Source organism: Phaethon aethereus (assembly GCF_964289735.1).
Source record: "Phaethon aethereus genome assembly, chromosome: 23".
Taxonomy (NCBI): Eukaryota; Metazoa; Chordata; class Aves; order Phaethontiformes; family Phaethontidae; genus Phaethon; species Phaethon aethereus.
The window spans coordinates 2,695,901-2,719,795 of NC_138599.1; positions in this window are offsets into that span (position 1 = coordinate 2,695,901).

Genomic DNA, 23,895 nt, shown 5'->3' on the forward strand with positions numbered 1-23,895 from the left:
GTTTTTGTTATTTCTGGGGGAGGAAGATCATAATATGTAACATATTTAATTGCATCATACTTTTTTTTTTTTTTTGAGGTCTCTGTGTGCATGTCCTCTGAGAGGCTGATGGGGCTGCCTTCTGCTTTGCTGTATCAGCTGGCTTAGCCAATTGTTTCTTTCCTTGTTTCTAACCCTTGCAGCAGTAGGTTTCTAAAGTTCATCCCAGCCAGAGATGCGGAAGCCGGAGCCCTAACTACTTTATATACCGTGGTGCCTGCAATAATAGGGCAGGGGTTTCAAATGCTGCTCATGCTTTCCACTCCTAGTACAGGAACACATGAACCACTCTGAGGCTCAGGAAACTGTTTCCTAAATCTATGAACATATTCCACTAGAAACAAAGAGAGGAAAAAACAGCCCACTTGGTGCTTCATAGTCCGAAGGATTGGGCTGTGAGAAATCCCCCTTCCCCAAGAAAATAATTCCTAATACTGTACAGAAATTATATTTACACCTTCCTGATTTTTAGGAATGGTAGAAGTCTCATTTTAGATGGCAACTAGCCATCAGAACAGAGATCAAAAAGTTATACAAGCCCCTTCCTCTACACCCCTGTGAAATCTGTTTTAGGCACAGATACTAGAAATGGTGTAGTAACTTGGCCGACACTTACATAAGTTGTCATGCTAATATAGTTCTTGAAAATTGCAATTAAAGCATGAAACAACATTTGGCTGGGGAAAAAAAAAAAAAAAGGACTTGCTTGTAGTCGAGCACTGTTTTGTCCGCCCAGCATTTTGGCTGTTCAGCCAGCACAAGAGTTTTCTGCTGATGCTGACATGTGAGGTAACGTCTCTGCAGCAACCTGTTGTAATAGGTCAGTTCACGCGCACCTCCCCAAATCCTTCCCACTGGCTAGCATGTTGAGCATGGTCTTTTGGCAATGTGCAGGAGGGCACAGAGTGGGTTTGGTAAGGGTTCTGCAATGACACAACTCCTCTGCATGGGGTCTTCCCTAGCAAGCTAATACACGTCCTTGCCCAGAGCTCAACAGTTGCTGTGCTGGAGTCAGGGCAAAATGGCTCTGCCAAATCTTTGGAAATGCAGCTCCTATCTGCTCTGGGGTGAGCGCAGCACATGCTCAGGAACAATGGGGCTGGGCTGATGGATAGCCCTCAGGGGACCACTGCGTTTCCATCCTTGGGGCTGCTGTCTGCCATGGAGGAGAAAAAGTCACCCAGGAATTACCCCACACTGGTGAACTCCAGTTCCTCCACCGGTGTCTGGGGCTGTGCCTCCACTCCCCTTCCGAAAGCAGTGGCCACTTCCCAGTGGCTCCCTGCACACACACGGTAGGGCAAGGCCCTGTGACTTGAAAGGCTCAGTGGGAATGGACATCTTATATTATTTTTTACAATTATGATTGCCAGAAGGGATTGGAAGGAGGGAAGAAAACATTAAAACATTCCTCAGTGTTTTTTTCAGCTGCATTTGTTTGATGAAGAGCTCACAGCAGACGCCTGTCATTCTGAGCTGGGAGTGCATTTGACACTCCTGTCTCCGCCATGTACCTGGTGTGTATTTGCTGCAGTGCTGATTACATTAACTTCTGTGTTTATAAACATTTTGAATCAGTGCAGAAGGCTGTGCTGAACAGAATTTTAAAGACAGCATCAGTTTTATTTTTGCTTTTTCATCTGTAAACACACATAATGTATCTGTAGCACAGTCAACAATGAGGGATCAGAGGTGCAAAGGGCTTCCTGAGCTGATTCTCTGCTTGGCTTCACTTCTGAGCTCTTCTGATACAGCCTCCTACATGCTTACATGAACACACATACATACACACACATATACAGTGCACAGACAGCAGACACTCCTTCAGATCTGAAAGCATCATCCTTTTAAAAGGCAATTTGGTGCTGATAGTCACTCCTGTCCTGCTGTTCTCCGGATAGGGCCAGCAGTTGGAGAAGAAATTAAATCTGAACTGGTGAGAAAATTGCCTCCCAGTTAATGGAAGTTGATGCAAGTTGTAAGCAGTCTGCAAACAGCAGTGGCATTTTTCTGTCCCACTCTGTTGAATGGTTTGTAATAGCCTTGCTGCAATGCTATCCGAGTGTCTTAACCCTCTCAATCCCCACAGCACCGCCTTGTGAGGCAGGAATTAAACCATAATCCTCATTATACATGGAGAAAAGAAGCCCAGGGAGATTAGGAATCCCAGCCTTGCAGAAAGCAGTATGAGTTCTGCTACAGGCTTTCAGTGGAAAGTGGCTGGAAGTGCAAGACTGGTGAGCTTGGGAGGACCCACATTTTGGAAATGCCCAGCAACAGCTGGTCTGAGTGCATTTCAATCCAAGCAGCCACAAATTGGGGGTGAATTTGGGCTGGAGTGCTTTTGCATGGGTGAGACTGCTGCAAGCAGCATCCTTGTCTAGCTCAAACCACTGCACCACACAACTCTTCGGTCCACTCTTCTTGGTTTTCTGTGCCAACTCACACGATCAACAGTTGGGAGATGTTTTTAATTTTAGGTCCTGTCTGAGCTAGGCAGAGGAAGGGATGGAGGCTCCGTCTGTTGATAGGTTAGGAAAAGGGCGCTAAACTTTTTGAGTGCTCTTGAGGTGTCTCCTGGCTTACAGTTGCAGGAGCAGGGGCGGCGTGTCCCCGTGCAGGCAGTGCCGGAGCAGAAGGAGAGGGTGCAGCTGATCCTGCCCTTCCCGGGGCAGGGACCAACGGGCACATGCATGCCCGTTACACGGCCGGAGGAGCATTTCTGGGGGAGCAGAAGGGCCGAACACCTTGCAAAGGAAAAGGCGTTCGAAGCTGGCCGGTGCCTCTGTGCGCTTCCCCACGGGGGCCGCGAGCCGGCCGCGGGCACCGCTGCGCCAAGCACAACTGCCGAGCACCACCTAGTGTCAGCGGGGCCGGCTCGGCCGCCCCTGCCCCTGCCCTGCCCTGCCCTGCCCTGCCCTGCCCCTGCCCTGCCCTGCCCTGCCCTGCCCTGCCCTGCCCCTGCCCTGCCCCTGCCCTGCCCTGCCCTGCCCCTGCCCCTACCTCTGCCCCTGCCCCTGCCCTGCCCCTGCCTTGCCCCTGCCCCTGCCCTGCCCTTACCTCTGCCCCTACCTCTGCCCCTGCCCTGCCCCTGCCCTGCTCCTGCTCCTGCCTCTGCCCCTACCTCTGCCCCTGCCCTGCCCCTGCCTTGCCCCTGCCCCTGCCCCTACCTCTGCCCCTGCCCCTGCCCCGCTCCTGCCCCTGCCCTGCTCCTGCTCCTGCCTCTGCCCCTACCTCTGCCCCTGCCCTGCCCCTGCCCCTACCTCTGCCCCTGCCCCTGCCCTGCTCCTGCCCCTACCTCTGCCCCTGCCCCTACCTCTGCCCCTGCCCCTGCCCTGCCCCTGCCCTGCCCCTGCCTTGCCCCTGCCCCTGCCCTGCCCTTACCTCTGCCCCTACCTCTGCCCCTGCCCTGCCCCTGCCTTGCCCCTGCCCCTGCCCCTACCTCTGCCCCTGCCCCTGCCCTGCTCCTGCCCCTGCCCTGCTCCTGCTCCTGCCTCTGCCCCTACCTCTGCCCCTGCCCTGCCCCTGCCTTGCCCCTGCCCCTGCCCCTACCTCTGCCCCTGCCCCTAGCTCTGCCCCTGCCCCTGCCCTGCTCCTGCTCCTGCTCCTGCTCCTGCCTCTGCCCCTACCTCTGCCCCTGCTCCTGCCCCTACCTCTGCCCGTGCCCTGCCCTGCCCCTGCCCCTGGGGCAGCCTCCAGTCCCGTCGCGGTGAAGGCTCGCCGGACACCCGCTCCGCATCCGAGCCCTGGTGGAGCCGTGCCGTCCCAGCGCCGGAGCTTGCCCCGGCCCCGGCGGGCTGGGGGAGCGCCGAGGAGCGCTGGCTCCCGGACGCCGGGTCTCTGCTTCGCGGAGGGCTCTAGGCGTGTGAGAGCTGCTCCGCGTCAGCAAGAGCAACTGCTTCGGCAGAGCTGCTTAAATGCATGGTAGGAGCCATCGTCTTTCTTGATGGAGCTGCCATCTAAGAAGGAATTAAAAGGTCTGTCTTATGTGCACACAAACATGCGGGCTCGCGCTTGGGGTTGTGTGTGTGCATATGCACGCACAGAGGGCCCGCGCTAGGCAGAAGATTAGACACAGCCTTCACAAAGATACAATGGCACAGAGAAAGAAAATACAGGCGACTAATATAACGTGGAATCAACAGAAGCGTTTCAAAGCGCGTGTGTTCCTGGCATCGCTAATGAGGTCCGGCAAGGGGAATTCTCTCTCTTCTCTTCAAGACTTGTCTCTCAGCTCCGATGTCTGAACCGATACACTCTCCGGCACTGGCACAGCAAATTCAGAGCACGCACAAGCCTCAGTGGTTATTGTATTAGAAAATGGCATGCATTATTGAACAGCACTGTAGCCCTGCCTTCCTGAGTGCCTTGGCAGTGCCCATGCATGGCAGGGAAGGCAGGACACAGAGTCCCAAACCAATACCCAGAATAGCCTTCTGACTGAGGGTTTTAGAAGCTGCTGTGCAGTCATCCATGAGGGAAAAGCCACAGAGAGGATTTCTTCTGAACTGGAAATTCACTGACACGCTCTGCTTCAGAATTGAACCAGGATTGGAACTTGCTGTAAATTTACAAGTGGAAACAAGCCCTTTGCTTTTAGCAGTTGGACAAATAGGCTTCTTTTCCTGCATAAGCTCTTCTGGGACCTGATCTCTGGATCACAGGGCAAGGAGTCAAGAGGTTTGCAGGCCTGCCTCATTTGCAGGCTGTCAAATCAATAGCATGAGAGTGTAAATTTGGAGCTATGGCAGTAGAGTTGCTGCTGTGAATGGGGTGCAATGCCCCTGCAGCCACCACAATAAGTCTGGAGGGGTACATTGCCGTCAGCAGGGTAACTAACTCCACTGTCACCCTGCTGGAATCCCTGGAGTGGGACCATATCAACTCCCCCCTGTCAAGGTGTACCTCTGGAGCAACTCCGGTGCATTAACTTTAGCAAATCTGCAGCAAATCCAGCCCAGGCACGGGAATTCGCGGTGTAAATCTGGAATGAGTTGAGCACAATTGCTGCTGTGAACATGGAGCAGCTCCGTGCGGAGCAGCGTGGCAGCCCTGTCCTTGTCCATGCTAGTGTGGCTGGACACAGAAGGCAGCCCAAGACCCATTCCTGGCTGACGCAGCTACGCAGGTGCAAACCTTGTTAAAATCCACATCCTAGTGGGGAAACATTTCTGCTGCACAACCAGCTTCCCGATTCAATCCTTGCCATTTGCTTCTGAGGCACATCCAGCAAAGACGGTCCTCTCTCTCTCCCCCTCTTCCAGCCAGGCCATTAATTTCCAGCTGTCACAAATGAGCTGTTTCTCTGCGAGCAGGGCCCTCTGCCCCGCTCCGCCCGACGAGGCAGGCATCAGCCTTGTCAGCATCGGCCGGAATAGGCCATGGGAATCAACACATCCCGGTGATGCTGATTTATCGCCCTCTAGGTTGTCAGCGTAAATACTTGATAAATACAGATATGAATAATACAGCCTGAGTCTACCTTGTCGGCATTAATGAATCTCCTGTTGGTGAGCAGGGGGAGACTGTTGCCAGGCTGTGCGTGCAGTGGAGGTCTCTTGTGCATGCTTCTTCACCACCCCAGGGAAGGCGAGGGGTTTTACTCCAAACAGTCGGTGCTTTTGTGAACTTAGAGTAATCCCCCTTGCAGCCTGTTTGTAAATGCCAACTGGGCCTGGCTGATGTCTATTCAGAGGAATTTTGCTGCAGTCTGAGGAGTTAGCAATGCGAATTTGGAGGGACTCCAAGGGAGATGTTTCTGTCAGCCTGGAGTAACTGCAGAAGGGCCAGTGAAATGACATTACTCTTGTCTCTCAGAGGACAAACCTCTTCTCGTGGGCCAGTTTCCACCTCCTGTCTAATTGTAGGAGCAATCTATCTCCTGCACCCCTGAGCTTCTGCTTTCTTCTGCAGATGCTGGAAGGAGGAGGTCACCTTCCTCATGCTGAGCTCCTAGGGGATCATGAGACCTTTCCAAAGACACTGGATAGAGAATCTTTGCCCATCTCCCTGGGAGAGCTGCTGGCGTGGCACTGAGAACAAGCATTTGTTCCCATGGCAAGTCTACCCAAACCAGTCAAAGAACAAAGCTCTGCCTGCTAATTCCTGCTAGCTGGTTGGGGTATTTTTGTGATGGAAAAAGATTTTAGGAAAGAATTGGTAGATCTATGGTACTTTACAGCCTTCCTATGAGGAGAAAGGATTTACACAGTGCTGGGACTTGCAGGACCCAGGTTTATTTGCCCTTCCTCCTAGTGTTTGGAGATAATGTGTCTATACTTCAAAGTGCTGTGAGACCCTGCCATCCTGGGCACCCAGTAAGAGTTGTAGACTGACGTAATGAGTCATCTCTTTCCAAGCGGGGAGAAAAATGTCACATTAAATTTTTGTTTCCAAATTTTTTGAATGCATAGCTTGAGTTATTGACATAAATGAGCTTACAATGGAACCTATCTGCAGGGCTGCATTTTCCATGGCCATGTTTTTGGTGGAGATTTGGTGGTGTTTCTGGGTTCCAAACCCCCTCTCATGGTGTGACAGCTAAGCCAGCATCTACATGGAGTTTCATGGTAGTAAAATTCAATGTGTCTTGTAGAGATGTGTCTTCTGTGGCAAAGAGACAGAAATCTTCTAGCAGCAGAAATAGAATCCTGAGTTCAGCCTGTATTTCTGACACATATTTTCCCATGTAAGCTGTGTGGTGTTCAAGTCCAGATAAGGCTCAGTTATGGGTGTTTTTGCCCTGATATAAACAATTGGGATGAGAATTCACTTTGCAGCAGAGCTACCAATGCCTTTCTATGATATGTATTCTGCTAGTATAGCTGAGCATCCAGTTTTAGGTCTATGTCTCCATTATTTCATGCCTTAGTTTACCACCAGACAATGTGTCACAGCTAACAGGAAAGTTTGGAGGCTGAAAGCCCTTAGTGGCTGGAACATGCACAGCCAGAGCTTGGATAAATGAATAAATGGTTTTCGTCTGGAGCATTATGGGAAATTGGACCTCTTTAGAGGTGACTTGTTGCGAGACAGATAATAGCAGGGACAAGCTGTTTAAGGGCTTTCTGTCCTTCTTCGGGAAGCAAAGCTTTCTTTTATCTTTTAAGATAACCTGAGAGGAGTAGGACTATGGGCTTGCTCCATTTGTCAAGTGATTTTTTTTTAACGTATTTAAATACTTTTACAGTGTCTGTTAATGAAACTTCAGTGACCCTAGGGCTCCTGAGGGAATCCATCTGCATCTAAGTGATGGAAAATGAACTCGTTAATGGCTGGGGCCTGCTCAGTCAATATAGGAAATCGATCCCTAGTGATGAAGGGCTGTATGGGAAGGGGCTTGGCTAAGTGGGTTTTATCCTCAGGATGAGTAAGGATGGGTGGGTGGGTGGGCAGGCAGTGCAGAGCAGCGACTGATGAAAAGGTTCAAATGGTGCCTGGGAAAATGCTTCATTTTTACTGCTAACTGCAGAGATTTAGAAGGGCTTGCCAAACTGAAGTATTCGTGCCTGAAGGACACATGGAAAGTCTGAGTAAGATCCGATTGCAATATCTCTACTTCTCTCTCCTGTGCTTGTACTCCATCTTGCACCATCGGGGGGTTGTCTTTGCCTTCCTTCCCACTTTCCCTCTGGGAAGGAGAGATTTCTCTCCAAAACCACCCATCCCTACTCCCATCAAACCTCATTTCCTCCTGTCACAAATGATTCAGTATAAGGAGGGAGACTAGAGCTCCTGGAAGTGCTCACACTATGGATCATAACAGAGAATAAAGGCTGGCACCAACAGAAAGCCACTGGAAAGCCACGTACCAGGTGCCTGGGTCCTCTGGGAAGTGCTCTGGAGCAGTTTGGAACACCTGTCCTGCATATAACAGGAGTTATTTTGCGGAAGGGCTTGTCATGGTCTTCACTTGGGCTAGCAAACTCCCATGAACTCCATTTCCAGTGACTTTGGGACACTTGCCTTTCTGCCCTTCTCCCTCTGCTAAACCTCTTCACCTCCAGCTCACTCCTTTCCTCTACGGCCTTTCTGCACCGCAGCAGGGACCCAGGTTCCCCCGCCTCACGCCGAACTTGGGCGTGAGCAGAGACCGGCAGCTCCAAGGGTACTTGGAGTTGTAGAGTTACATACATTGTTGAGGGAAGGATGTAAAGGGCAGAAGGCCATACCTGGCTATTTGGCAGCTTGCTGCTGGAAATGGGAATTATCTGTGTGACTGTGGAGACCCATTGCTCCTGTGTGAGGGGAAATGTATGAAGGTGGGGAGGAGGATGACAAATGAGAATAGGAAAGAAGGGAGCAGGAAGCATATTTTTCTGCATTTGGGGATGCTGTGTGTGCAATCCTCCTGTACACACCATCTGTGCACAAACCGTGTTGGGTCTTTTAAGAGCACTCATCTGCCCTTCCATCTCTCACGCAGGGCAAAACATGTACCATAGAGCTGGGAACAGAGACTCAGACAGAGTAAATTGGTGATGTTCTGCTGGGATTCACAGGGTGATGCTGATTTTCATTACAGAGCTGGATGGCCCAGCAAGATCAGAACAGCAGGGCTGACTATGCTTTTACTCAGGGTCCCTTTACCCCCCCACCCCGCGCTCTGCTTCAGGGAGATTGCCCTGATTTAAAGCAGCTGAACCTTCAGGGAGTGTATGAAAAAAGCAAGTTTGGAAATGTGAGAAAAACCTTTACAGCTCTGAAGCAGCTTTGGACGCCTGCAAAACACTTTGAGATCTGCAGCAGCCAGTTGCAGCCAAAGATGAGCAGTTTTATTATGACGTGGTTGGTGCTATGCCCTTCAATGATTCGCACATCCCGTGGGCCAGATCCTCAGCTGATAAAAGCTGGGGGAGCTAAACTGATTTATGACCACTGAAGGTCGGCTGCAGCAAGCCCACATTATACCATTTGATGAAGAGTCTGCTCGCTCTCTCTCCTCTCTCCTCTTGCCTTTAGTCACTAAAATCTGCTTCATTAACAAACTCCCCTAATCACCGCTCCTGAGCAGTGGAGCACTTTGCCCAGTGGGGCTCTGCGTGAAGCTTCTGCCCAAGGGTTGTTCCAGCGAGTATAACGAACACTTTAATGACTTTGCTTCTCCTTAGCAAGTTGTTGGAGGATATGGAGCAGTGATTCTGCAAAGCTCGCTGTGCCGGGAATCTCTCATGGGCAGATGGATATTAGCTGTGAATCTGCTCACATCCTGAACAATGAAACATTTTCCTTATCTAAACAGGGGACAGCCTTTTATCTAAAGGCATTTTGTGCAGAGTCAGAAAGTGAAGGCTAGGGGGATGGTGGAGGTGATACTTCAGTTTTTAGGTGTGTCATAGGAAGAGTTTAGGGGTCTTCAATGATTTCATTTTTGTGCCAGGATTTGTCTGCAGATTTTTTGGGGAAAAAAAGAAAAAAGCTTCCAGGAAATACAGTTTCCTGATTTGGAAGCAATTAAATTTTGGTTATGCCATGAAGGAGGGAAAGATGGCCATTGAAAAGAGCAGGTTCAGACCTGGAAGCATGATCAGGATATGTGCTCAGCAGTGGCTGTCGATGCTCTCTGCCCCATGGGCTGTGCTTACAGCCCTGCGCCGTCGGCATGGCTGATGGAGACCCGCGCCCAGCCCTGTGATGCAACGTGCAGAGTATAATTTAAGCTGTTCTATTCCTATCCTGGCATGGAGCCATTTGAGACGTAAGAGTCTCCCCCACACAACCCCTTGCAGTAGCGTTTTTGCCGTGGGGAGCCAGGCACTCCACTGAGGTGCTGGGGGAGCAGCAAAGCTGTGAGGAGCAGCCCAGCCAGCATTATCCTGTGGGCGGCTTGTTTTTCATCCTTCCAACCCTCTCAGTGATGATGAGGCCTATTTTTCTCCCCTTCCATGTGCAGAAATAGCTTGTATTTGTCGTAAATCACCTCGGCTGCAGATGGTGAGTCACCAGTTGATCAAAGGCAAGACCCTTTTCTAGGTCTGAGGGGAAGACTAGATGCTTCAATAAATCATTAGGAGTTGGCAGTAAAGAGAGTTTCCCTTGGGTTTAATGAGAAAACCACCTCGCACACCCCCCCCCCGTTTGTACCCCATGCCCCTTGGTTTGTGTAGTGTAAATTGCAAATTTTAGTGACGTGAGTGGGTATACCTGATTTAGGATCCCAGTTACAGTTATTCCTGGGCATTGGGCAGTAGTTCTCTGCCCTAACCAACAAGCCTGCACACCCTATAGCTGAGGGGGATAGATGTGAGTGAGAGCACGTGCTTGGAGCAGGGAATGAGAAAGGCCATAAAGCATTGGCACGTGCCATTCACCAGCAGGCGACAAGATAAGAAATGCAGAGTCCAATGGGATCAGCATCAGCTGGGCGTGAGCTTGACGTGAGCTAGCGTGGTGGTGACAGGGGCTGGGATGCAGGGTGAGATAAGTCACAGGCCTGTGACGTAGCTGCATCAGGATCCGAGCTACCATACTGTGTAGCTACTGCAAGGTGGGATGAGGTGGCACTGAACGGGACTGCTCGCTCAGGTGAGACAAAGAGCGTATTGCAAAGACTAATATGGCAGTGGGGAGCGGAGGAGAGACTGAACCCAAGCACGCATCTGCCAGCGTCGTGCCTGCAGCGTCCCACCCAGGAGAGAGTACTGGGTTACACGGGAGCAGAGGATGGTGTGAGAGTTGTCAAGGGAAAAGACCTGGAATGTTCCTACATACTCCTTTCCTCTCTGCACGCCTTGCAGGTCTCAAGCCAGCCTCTCTGGGAAGGAAGGGATCAATGGCTCTTGAGTCAGAGACTCTGCTGAAAGCTGAGCAGATGAAGGGTTTGCCATCTGTGAACAAGTTGTTCTGATTGAATTAGGGAACATTTAACATTTACAGATAATTAGAAACAGCCACCCATTACAAAGAGAGCAAACGGCAGCGGAGAGAAAGGAAGCTTTTGAAAGGGGATTGGAAGCTCCTTGACACATCAGCCAGGGGAGCTTTTCAGACGCAGCTTCTGAGCATTTCCAAATGCTTTGTGCTTGTTACGTCCCCAGATCTTGGAAGCCAAGTACCTATCTCTGTCTCTCTCTTCTGTCCTCTCCATTATTTTTTAACTGCCTTTTGCCTTTTTCTCCCAGCCAGCGCTCAGCCAGCTGCTTTTCTGGGAGATTTTAACGGGGTGTCCCTTTTGGTCCCATACTGGGCTGTCAGCTGTGAAGCAAAAGGGAAGGAAATTTGCTTTTCTTCTCCATGACTGCCATGATCTCCTTGGCCTGGAGCTGGGCGGTACAGCCATGGGGAGGGACAGCTCTGAATGCAGAGGCTTCTGTGCTATCCTGACTGCTACAGGAGAGACCTGGACATAAGGCTGGTTATTATTTTTTTCAAACTAACTTTATTGCATAGAAAGATAAATACCTTTGGAATAGAAAAGTAAAAAATTTTGGTTACAGATTTAAAAAAAGAAAGTAAAACACGTAAAATGCTTTCTTTTCCACTCCAAAATAGCTTCCCCCTTACAAATTTCTGGGTTTTATTCTTGTGTTTCCTTAATATGTTTTTACATCAACAGTGTTAAGAAAAGCATGTTTCTCATGCTTTTCTTTTGAGAGAAAAAGAAACTGTTGAAAATTCAAAATTCCCCAAAACACAAAAAGAGATGATTACCTTCCCAAATTTCCTCTGAAAAATAACCGGCATTTCTCAAGCAGCTCGAGCAGTAATTGCACTTACATCAGTGACGGTAATTGCATGGCATCTGCTGCAGAGACTTACCCAAGAGGTGAAGTCATAAAGCTGCAGCTGCCCTTTTGCTGGAAGAAGCCTCAGCGATGGCTCTTGGGCAGCGGCTCCACCACTTGACCTCTGCTGCCAGCACCAAGGGTGACTGCACGGGCAGAGACAGCTGCTGCCCCTTCCCGGCCGGTGCGCCTTGCAGCTCCGGCTCCCAGGCTGCCGCAGCCTCGCAGCCCCCTCTCCCCGCCACACGCAGAGGGTCCGTGCGCCCGCCGCCGAGCTGCCACCCTCCCGCCGGCAGGAAAGAGAACCCGGCTGGGGAACAAATGGGCGCGCGTGTTTGTGGGAAGGTGGTTGTCCTCTCTTCCCAGAAAGGCTGCCGCCTTCCTGAGCCTGCCGTCCCTCCCAGGGTGTCCAGGCCTCCAAGCAACAGGGTTCATGGTAGATGGCAAAGGAACCACTGAGGGCTCCATCGCTGTGGTTCGTGTTCTTGAGCAGCGTTAACAGAGTGAGGCCAGATTCGTCTCTCCCGTTGATATGGAGGGATGTGGCTGCCAGCAGGACCAGAACAGGCTCCCCAGGCCTGGACAGGTCAGGGCAAGAGGAAGGTGAGAAGTGCAGTGTTAAAAGGAGACTTGGAGGGGTGAGGGAGGGATGAGCTCAGGGATGTCTTCAGGTGGTCTGCTCAGGCCCGGTGAGTTCTGGACAGGACACATTCATTTGAGAGTGGGATGACAAAAAAGTGATGTAACCTTTGCAAGGCATCCTCAGCTCTTTAAAGAATTTGAGCTGCATAAATGTTTTGTTCTTGTAGGATTGATTTTGAGTGACCAGCCCTGCTACAAGGAAGGGCTTGTTCAATGGTTGCACAGCTGGTTTTGCTCTTGGCTGGTGTGGGAACAGCACCTTTTTCTTGTCCATGTTGCCATGGTATAGTGTAGGTGAAGGCCTTTCTAAGCAACCCTAGTGGAGGTACCTACCTAGAGGTCATGTCCTGAGGGGAAACTTTTCAAAATTTGTCTAAAAACAGCTGCAATGAAACTGGAGAAAAGTTTATGGTGCACAGAGATAATATTCAGCTTCCCTAGATTTCTTAGAAGGAAATAATCGAGATTTTTCCACAAGTCCAAAAATATCAAAAGTCCTGACTGGGATAATGAAGCGAGAAACAGACACAACTTTCTGCACAGCTTGCACCCCAGCCTTGTCTCCCTTGTTTACCAGGGCTATCCCGAGCAGGCAATGTGTAGGACCCTGACAGACATCTAGTGGCATTTTACTATAACTACAAGCACATGTGGCTAAGAAGGGGGTTCCAGGGGAAGTGGTGGGGCATGGTGGTAAGGACATGGTTCTGCTCTCCAGATAAATGACAGGCTTCGGTCACGGGGAAAAGTAAGCCCCTGTCCCTTGCACTGGCATCCATCTTATGGAAGAAGAAAGGGAGAGATATGTGATCTAGCAGCGTTACTTCTTGAAGAGTCAGACTGAACGCAAAGGAATCTCTGCAGGCAGCTCACCCTACACAACCCCGTCCCACCGCCACGAGTGTCTCTGCTGCTGGTGGTGGGGAAGAAGTGGGTATGGAGGGCAGCCCTCTGCCATCAGAGACAGTGCACGCTGGGGGGACCTGCACGTGCCCACATCTTGGCTGGGAGCATGAGAAAATGCCTCCAAGGGGGTGTCAGACACAGTTACAGCGAAACATGATATTTATAACAAAGTGTGGGGGAAGGTGTCACATCACATTACTCTGATGCTCTGGCACCGGAGACACAGGGATGATGCCGCGGAGTGGGATGTGGTGAGGGCCAGCAGGCAGCAAGATGAATTTTTTCTGCAAATATTGATTCTTCTCTGGAGTCCTGGCAGTATGGCACACTGAAGCAGGGTTTTCCTGGAGGCAGAGGGAGGGGCCAAGCCTCCCATGGGTGCTGGTATCAGCTGCTGGCTCTTGCATTCCTGTGCCTGGCTTTCCAAGGGACAGCAGAGCTAGGGTGTATGGTGGTAAAATGGGGGAAAATAAAATCCAGATATCTCCAATGTCCTTAAACACTGGTCTATTTTTTCTTTTCTGGATGGACGTATCCCACTTGCTTTTGTGACCATGCAAGGATGTTGGCCTAGGAGCTTAACTTTGCTGACAGACCTTCTCTTACCAAGCTGACATGAAATGCTGTAATCTTTTGAATAACCAGTTCTTTAGAGAAAGGTAGGCTGTGTGACTGCAGGCATCTGGGATGGCATAACTCCCGCCCTAAGGAATGAGTCTCTGAAAGTACCAAGCTCTTTCTAGTGGCTGCAATGAGTGGGCCAAGATTAGAAAGCTGAAGCCAACGGCCAGACCTCAGGGCTGAAGTTTCCCTGTGCAGCAGGAGGAGGCCTGGTTCCCTGTGCGGAAATACCCTCACACCTTGTAATGAGAGCAGTGGGAGCTCCTGCACATACACAAGCATATTTCTGTGCATTCAGCTCCTGCTTCTTCCCACTGCCCTGGCAATGGATGCAATGTAGCACAGCAACTGCAGCCTTCACCGGCCCCTTGGGGCTAATTGCCTGGGAATAACTTTTGTCAGCTGTCGTTTCTCCCTCCCTGCAAACACACGAGCATCCCTTGAGAGAGCATCCAGGACATGGGCACACAGAACTGGAGCCTGCTGCTTCTCCCCCTCTTGCCGGTGAAGGTATTTGATGCCGTTCTGGTGGCAAATCTGGGCAAGCCCTCTCCCCATGGTGGTGCATGGAGCCTGCTCTCCACACATCCAGGCTCAGGGGACCATGCAGGTGGGCTTTGCACATCCTGCCGCGGGCTGGGAGCCTCTCCTTCCCTCTCTGCCCTGCCCTGTAGTCCTCTGCGACTTGCTCACCCAGAGTCAGCCACACTGCCCTGCAGCACTTCATCGACCGGTTCAGCCTCTGCCCACCCCACGCTAGCCCTGCTTTTCTCCCCCATGCAGACAGCCCTGCCATTTCCGTTTTGGGGATTCAGCTGCTCGGTGCCTGCAGCGATTGATGTTCCTTCCCAGGGTGGTTTGAGGCCAGTTTGAGCATCGCAGGTCTCTCCAGAAGCGGAGACCTCATCACTACTGGCACGTCAGTGCCAGCTTTTATTCTCATGGGAGCATTGTGCCGACTACTCTCACTTGAGTGCAAGCATGGGTATGGGTGACCTTGGCACCCTTGCCCGCCCTTATGAGACGGCTTCTAAGTGCCTGCAGCGCTGAAGCTGCAGTCCCTGGGTGGAAATGGCAGCAGTGGCTGCAGACGGGGAGGCAGGCTCTCCGGCAGCTGCCTGTGGGGGAGTGTTCCCTGGAAAAGGCACAGGGTCCCATCCCCATTGCAAAGCGGGCTTACACGTGCCTGTTATGGGAGAAAGCAACTATTAATTTTCCTAGGGAATTGAACACCCTTGACCTCAGCCCCAGACCAAGCCAGCCCTGAACTCGGGCAGGTTCCGCTCGCCAGCCACTGAGTGTGGCAACAATCAGCAGGTGGATGTGAGATGCCCTTGTGAGGCTATTGCTCGGGCCTGGGCTTGTTCGCTTGAGGCAGGAAAACCTCCACACGAGGAAAGAGCCAGGAGAAAGGAGGGGCAAGAGCACAGGCTGGCAACCCCAGCAGGGCAAAGGGCTGGAGCACCGTAACGGGTATGGTCCTTTGTTAGCACCGCCGTCAGGGCTGCTGGCAGATGATGGCTGCTTTTGGGAGGAAAAGGGCTAGTGGAGGTGCTGGAAGCACGCAGGTTGCTGTGAGAGCCATTAAGTAGGTTGCAGACTGTGTCTTTGTGGGATAGGGGTGCATATGTATTGTACTATATGCATCTACATGGTCACCCACCTGTGATTTTCTTTCATGCAGCTGTGCTGCATACCTACTGTGACACAGGCCAGCACACGTACTGTGACTGGTGCTTGAGTGTGACTATACAGGGAAATACCTCTGCACAGAGGACGCTTTTGCTGTGTTATGTTTGCAACGGGATCAGAGAGGGACGCAATGGCCAGACGAGTACAGAAAATGGCTGGGTCCCTGCACACGGCCTCCATGCGTGGCTGATACATGTAAGCGTTCTGCCTTGGACATATTTATGCTGATGCCTGAATGCAGTCGTCACATCCACGTGCGGTGATGGGCTGAGGAGGGACGGCATGCGTGTAGCTATAAGGCATTACGTCTCTCTGCATCCTGGTCGGCAGACATGTTTTTCTGCAGATCTATAATATGTCACGTGTGAGTCAGTGTTCGCATGAAAACTAAGCGTTTGGCTAGGATGTCCCTGACTGTCTGTATGGGTTACCCTGCTAGATGTGCCTAACGCATGTTTGGTTTGTAAGGCACATTCTGCAGTGCGCGTGTTCCCGTGTGTCTGTTTGCTGGCAGCCCAGTCCTGCCTGAGGTCCTGCCGGCTTTACGCCCACAGTGAGGACACAATGCCACGACGCAGCCAACCCTCTAATGTGGCTACTGTTCCTCTCACTACACAGGCAGTTTAAAGGAGGTCGTCCTTGTCCTGCTAGAGCCGGTGACTAAGGCAGCCTGGCATTTACCCAGGCTTTATTTGGACACTCTAGAGCCAGCTGCACACATTTTTTTTGTTTGTTTTTTGTCTGACTTCATGCCCTTTTGGTGATTGCTTATAACGCCAGTGCAGAGAAAGGACCAATCCTCTCTGCTTTCAGGGGAAGGAGAGCTCTGCAGCATCAACCAGACACAGACAGACCAAAAGGGAAGCAAGCAAAAGAAAAAAAAAAAGAAGCCTCATGCATTATGTGTTCTGGAAATGGCATGTTCTTTGTACAATTCCCTTTGACTTTTTAGGGAAAGATTGGAAAAATTTATTCTCTCCTTCCTCATGACAGCAGAATTTGCAGTGTTCCTGTAAGTTTGGACCAGCCCAAATTAACTGTGCATCCTCAGTGTCTGATTAGCTCTATTTGTTGTGTTTTTATTGACCTATGCAAGAGAAAAACTAGGTCAAGCCAGGCTGATGAGGCTAGATCTGGCACTGTAATATAAATCGGTACAAACGAGGCCATCCGTTCGCTGAGCCATCAAATCACGCTATAGGGTGGGTTGCCTCCAAAGTGTCCAGGGGACATAATTAGGAACTTTCCCAAGCTGTCAGTCAGAAGTGAAGCATGGTTTGGAGGTGGAGGGCGGGTAGATTTTTTTAGAAGCTGCTCTTTGTTTCTGTGGTGAGGGGCATTTTATCAGCAAGTGGATGAAGCCCAGGCACTGGGGTGGCTGCAAACAGAAATGGCCCCTGCCTGTCTGTGACTGCTGTGCAAAGCTTCTCTGTGGAGGAGGGGTGGAGGCAGCTTAAAGAAGCCTGGAGGGCTGAGATGAGGTTTTTCTACAGAAGCAGGAGGGGAGGACAGAAAATTTTACCCAGCTTCTTTGCTAGTAGTCCTTGATGGCTTTTGCCATGCACAGCCAAGGGCGATACAGCCAGCCTCCGGTATGGAGAAGCCATTGAGACTGTCTGCTCCTGACTGGCGCTCCTGAATCTCCTCTAACCTTGCCTCTCCTGGTTGGGTTGGATCAGAGTAGGAATCAGCCTGTGACCCAGTCTGCTGCTGCTGAGTTAGTCACCCTGCTCTGGGGAGAAAGGAGGTGGCAGAGCTGTGACAGGCTGATTTCAGATGCATTAAAAAAACCCCTCCATCACTCTGGAAAAGCTCTTTGCAGGGAGACTTAGGTGTCTGGTGCTGGAAGTTTCCAGGACAGGAAGCAGGGAGCAGCCTCAGCTGGTCTTGTCTTTGGTGTGCAATGTGCTGGGAGTGAGATGTCACACAGCATTAGCTTCACTTTCGCTGGGGTGGAGGCGGCCGGCAGTCGCACGGTGACAGCTCGGGGGCTCGCAAAGCCGCCCTGCGAGGCGGGGGGCAAGGGAGCAGCGCAGCAAAGCAGAGGCGGCCGAAGCCCAAATAGGTTGTGCTTGTGTAGCGGGGAACTCAAAGAGGGGGTGCCGGCGAGGGGGTGGCGGAGGCTGGCGTGCCACACGCAGCGGGCAGGGCTCGCCCCGCGCACCGTGATTACCCGGGGGGCTGTCAGCAAGCTGCTGCTGGATTGGCCTCTGCTTGGCGGAGCAGCAGCCTGTGCTGGAGGGAAGCTCAGGTCAGCGTCACGTTGGGCTGCCAAGAGCCACACATGTGATGGCCAGGCAGTGGGGTGGCAAGGAGGAAGCATCCCTGAAGAAGGTCACCTGGATGTGAAAGCCAGTTGGGATCTGCTTTTGAAGAAGCGAGGGGTTTGGGCAGAGTGTGCAGGGTGAATTCAGCTGTGATAACAGATCAGGAGGTTTTCAATGCACAGGGGGAGGCAGAGCTCTCAACATCTTCCGAAGTCTTTGGGGATCTTGCAGAGGTGTCAGGCCGCAAACACATCATTCTTCACCCCGGAGAGTATCTGCAGTCCCTTCTCACTATAAGTGGGATCTGAAGGGATTTTGTGTGCTGCAATATACAGAGCAGAAACCCCTTCAGTGAGCATGTCAGGATGCTGCTGGAGGCAGAAGCTCACCTGTTATGAACAGGAACAATCCACCATCTTTTGTACAGCTATGGCCCAGCTCTGTACAGCAGGTGTCAAATGCTCCTCTGGGGAAAAATTGTTTAGTAAAACAAGAGGAATCTCAGCTTTTATGGAGAGAGAGACCTGATGAGACCCTGCTCTTAAAAGCAGGGTAACGTATCCTCCATTGAACCCAAATGTCCGTTCAGCTGAGTCAGCTCCCAAGGAGATGCTTCCCATCTTCTGCAAGATGCTGCCTTTGCTGAGTGAAGCCAGCAGCTGATGGGAATGCAGAGTGCTGCCACTCTCGCAAGCTAGGAGCTGGCAAGGGCATTTCCACCTGTGCAGCTTCCAGACCTGCCTCTCCTGGTGTGAGTGATGGCCCCGGCTTCCCGGATGCATTTACATTCCCTTTGCATGCTGCTGTTGCCTTCCTTCCTTTATGGCTGTGATTTACTGACGTCACACACGCAGCATCACGGAATTGAATTTACGGGAGGCTGAATTTATGATTAGAGAAATGAACCCTTCACCACTGCATGCTGCGTCCCTTCTGTACACACGTGCAGGCACGTCGCTCTGCTCCACAGCTCCACAGCGCAGTGACAGAGGGGGGAGAGAGGCCATGGCAGACTCTAGTTCATGGAAGATATATGCTCCCCTGGTTGCAGGCAGCAATGAAAGCATCAGGCAAAGGGTTCGACAAGGCCCTGCACATCCAAAGTTCCTGGACTCTGCCCATAGATCCATAGATCTGCAAGCTGGCACTACAGCCACCCTTGTAAGCTGGACTCCTGGGTTTTGCATGCATGTCTTGGAGGAGGAGTGGGTTGCAGCCCACGAGGCAGGGCTCCTGACTGCTTTGTTTCATATTAACAGTCCTCCTAACAATGATGTGTTCCTACTTTTGGGTGATTTCCAAAGCATTCCCAGCAGGCATTTCTCAGCCTTGCCATCTCCTATCCCTGCCCCCCAAATTTTGCCCTCTCTCCGGCTGAACTTCTGGGTAAACTCCAGGATCAGTAAGCCAAACAAAGAAGGAAGGGGATCAGAAATGAGAGAGAGTTTACAGGTCGTAAGCCAAGCTCATAATAGGATGCAGCTCCGTGCAGCTTGAAGCATGGTTGAGTTGGTGCCTGGGTGTGTTGGAATAACTCCATCCTCGGGAGCTAATTTAGGACGTCCTCTGCTCTCTGCCTGAGGAGGAAACGCTTCTGTACAGAAGGCACTTGTCTGCAACAGATCTCTTGTAACCAGCATGATAGCTTGATGTCAGACACGCTGAAGACATCTTTATCAGGTGCTTTGCCAAAGCCCCCAGGGGGAAGCTGTAGGACAGACCTTGGTCAGCAGAGATTTTTCAGGCACAGACTGGCAGAGATTCAGAGTCAGGCTGCATGGAGCCCTCGCTAACCCAAAGGCTTGGGTAGACTGCTAGCTATTAATAAAAAAGGAGGTCTGTGTTATACCACGCTGCATCACAGACCCAGCTGTCTCTCAGCAGAGGAGCTTCGCTGAGATATTCTAGGCAGAGATGCTAAAGAAAAGATTATTTAAAAAATGGAGCAGGGTAGAAGAGCAGGATAGATAGAGGATTTCCTGCTCTGGGGGAAGGTCAAATCCTTTTTTTTTCCAAAATGAAAATCCTGGTGGTTTTCATCAATCATCGAAACCCATTTTTGTCTGGGCTTAATCACAATGATTCAGGTTCATGTAGGCCTTTTAATATTTTTTCCCCACTACTTCTGTATGTGTATTCCTTTCCAACGAAATGTCCCTTCATACCAACAGTCCCCAAAATCTTGGTTTAAAAACTGGATGAAAAAAATTGCTGTGATTCTTTTTCTCTGGGGTTGTTACTAAGTGAGTCTTGCTTTTTCATGAACAATTTTGGGGTTTTTTGTTTGTACAAAGCTGAAAGCAGTATAATTTTAGTGGGCATCGGTGTTTCTCTAGTGATGTGCTTGCTTCTTTCCAGCCTCTGAAAACAGACACCCCTGTGCCTGTTACCAGTCTGCCCATTCATTCATCCATCTATCAATTCCCATCTCTCCCTGCATGCCAGCGTACCCTCTGGCTAAGCTGAAACGTACCCAGCTGCACAAATCATGCATGAGGTGGAGAAATTGCAGAAGCAGAAGGAGCCTTTACAGCAAACAGTCTATTTATTGATATTTTATTATGCTGTTTAGCAGGACCCTGATGCCTGTAATAAAGCGTTAAGGAAGTGTAGCAGCACATTCTCATTGACCCCATTCAGTACTGTGATATTAGCGTGAGGGCCAGTGACAAAGGAAATAAATAAATTTGTTCCCCTCCCCTGTGCTGAATTGCTGATGGCAAAATGCCCTGTAAGCCTGAAGATTAGTTAGTTGTACTGTGACCCCCAACTGAATGATCACAGACCACATACAAAAAGGGAAAGGCAAGCTTTTTTTTTTGTCTATAGAACTACACAGTGAGGGATCTGGAGAAATCCGTGATGACTCAGGAGAGCTCAAATATATCAAGCCTAGTATTTCATGACTGAAGATGGAAATGATCTGGGCTGGTCCTGAACAGCAGCCAGAAACGAGATGAGCTGCAAGTTTGTCTGTGCAACAGAAGTATTTGCAGTTTTGTCTGCTCTGGCTGTTCTAGTTGCAGGACGCAGAGGCTAGTCTAGGCTACAGCACAGGGAACAAACCCCTTCAGCTCTCAGGTCTGTAATCTCCTGGCTGACACGTTTCCCTCCGCCCTTGACAGGGACTCCACAGCCACTTACGATCTCAGTAGAGAGGGAGAGATGCGAGCCCGTCGGTAGCCCAACAGACCACAGCGAAGGTGCTACACATAGCCCTAGCAGGAGACATTCCCTACCTTCAAGAGGTAAAACAGTGCCCCGGTGTCCCAGTGGCAGAGCGGATGTAAACTCTGCCCGGTCACTAAACGACAAGCCAGAGACCCCGAACGCTGCCCACCGAGCTAGCAAAGACCCCTCGCTTCTTCCTCCCTGGTCCTTGGCAGGCGTTCAGCGGCGAGGCCACGGCCAGGCTGCGACAGCCTCCTGCCCCGTGCCCCACAGACATCCCCGAGCCTGCCCCACGCCCGGGCAGGGTGCGCGGCCTGGAGCCCCGCGCGGAGAGCAGCCGAGCCCTCGGTGCCGGGAGCTTCTTCTCTGGGCTCTTTGCCGCTCCCCGTGCTTCCAGGCCCCCAGGGAGAGCGGGCTTTCTCCTTTATTCCACCAGCCGGGTCTCGGCAGGGCCCGCAAGCGCTGCTCCCGGCTGAATCACAGCTCCTGCGCCCCTTCTCCATCTGCACAGCCCTTGCCCCGGCGGGGCTGGCTCTGGGTCAGCTGCTCCAGACTAACATGTGCCAACACTGCGTTAGCCGAATGGCCTTTCCAGAGGGAGGAGGTGCCTGCGTGTTTGAGGAGGGATTTAGCTCTATTATCACCTGGACATCTGGAGTTCCGGACCCAGCGTGGCTAAATATTTACCTTCAGGCAGAATGGATGGGGAACACGGCACGTGGAGACCCCCTCCCCTGCCAGAGCCCGGCGTACAGCTTCAGCTTCACTCACAACACTGCTGCTGCTGCTGCTCAGGGAGGAATAACCCCCAAGGTCTGCTTTCTAACCCTCTTCCTCTACAAATTCCTATACAGGCTCTTCATCTTCTGATGCTCCTTTCTCTCCTCCCTGTGAAAATTAGGTTGATAATAATAGTAGTCCTTAGGATCATTGGAGGGGGATGAATCATTAGCTGCAATAATGTTCCCAAGGGCCCACACTTCTCATTTTGTGTGTCCTGGGGTTCACATCGTCATGAACGTGCTTCCTCCCGTCTTAGCAATCTCCACACTCCCCCGGTGTGACTGTGGGGACAATTAATGGCTGTAATCTTCTGAGTGTTGTGTAAGGAGGAGAAGAATCTGGTAATACCTGGCTGGGATTTTGTGTGGATTAATTAGCTACCGTTTGCACAGCTCTTTGAAGCTTCAAGTCTATTCAGGTGCTAAGTATTATTATTAAATAGTGATCCATTAGTTCTGATCATTGGCTACAGCCTCTACAGTGTCATTTTCTACAGCATCATGTATTTGTCTTTACTATTCAAATACATTTATTAAGGAGATGTGGCGGTAAAAGAGTCCATCTGCAGTTTTGGGTTAAATATGGTTTTGGTGATCATACTCATGATGGCTAGGTTATAATTGCACGTAGGAGTAACAAGTGTATTAAAACCTGTATTTTCCTGGTTCTGGGTCACCTGCTCCTGGGCAGCTGAATACCAGGTGAGCTAAACATAAAACTTTCATCAGCAGGCTTCATGGTGGCAATACAATGCCTTAAACTCCCTTTCAGTTTGGCAACTGGAATTTTATCCGGCACCATGATTGAGAAGGAAATGTGTTAGCTCAGAGCTCGATGAAAACTCTAATGCATCCAGCCTCACATTTGAGAGGTGTCCAGCTGGTTGCCATGTTTCATCTGGGCTGCGGTACCTTGTGAAGCCGTGGGGATGTGAGTCCTGCTCTGAATCCCTCTTCTGTGCCTGCGGAGCAATGGCTGTTACTGGTGCATGGCACCAGGGCACATCTGTGGAATCGGGTCCTACCCACGCCGCACGAACATTGCCGCTGTGCGTCCTGCTCCTCCTGGGCTGCCTCGTAAGAGATCCCTCACTCCCAGCTGAGCTCCAAGGGGCAGGTTTAGTGCCAGCAGTCATCTTCCAGCTTGCGTCCCTCCCTCCCGGGGCTGTTGGCTTGCCTGTTTCCAGCACCATCGCCTTCACGTAGGCTGGGCTGGCCTCTCACCTTGCTGCCCAGCTACGCCGGGTGCCGGGGCCGCAGCGCAGGGCACCGGCAGCTGCGCGATGCTGCCGCTAGCCTGAGCGCCGCCGGGAAGGACCTGTCGTTCCAGGAGCGCTGTGGGAAGCGCTGCACGCGCGCTGCTGGCCCCCGGGCGTGTGACCCCCGTGTGCAGCGCGGTGCTCCTAACCTGGCAGACCCCTCGGGAAAGCAGGAGCCTCCCTCCTTCCCACAGGGGTCTTGCACGGCATTACTCTCTCTGCTGGGGTGAGCCACGCCAGGGACTGGTCTGTGGAGCTCCCTGCAAGCCAAGACCAGTTGCTTAAACCAGCTGAGGGTTGTGTGCACCTGCGGGTTTAGCCCTGGTACTTACCAACGGGAAGTGCCTCTGGCATGACATATATATGCGGCTGTATATTTCTATCTGAAATTGAGGTTTTATTCTTGTAAACATTGTATTTATTATTTTAAAAAAAACATACAGGCTGCTGAATTCATATTACACAAAAAAGTCATAAACCTCGCACTAAAGAGCCAGAAAAATGCTATGAGGAGAACAACTCAGGCATATATCACTCTATTTGGCCAATCTTAAACCCAGTCACAGCATTGCATATAAAATACACAGTGGTCCTTTCACCACAAATGTATTCTCAATCAGGAAAAAAAATATATATATAGTTCGAGATCTGATACACTCTAAATAAAGGTGTGACATGTTCAGGAATCAAAAAGATAAAAAATCCGGGCAATTTCTAAATCATTCAGGTCTCCAAATGCTAGTTTTTCAACTGATGTTTAAGCAAGAATCTTTGGGAACAAGCAAGGATTCTT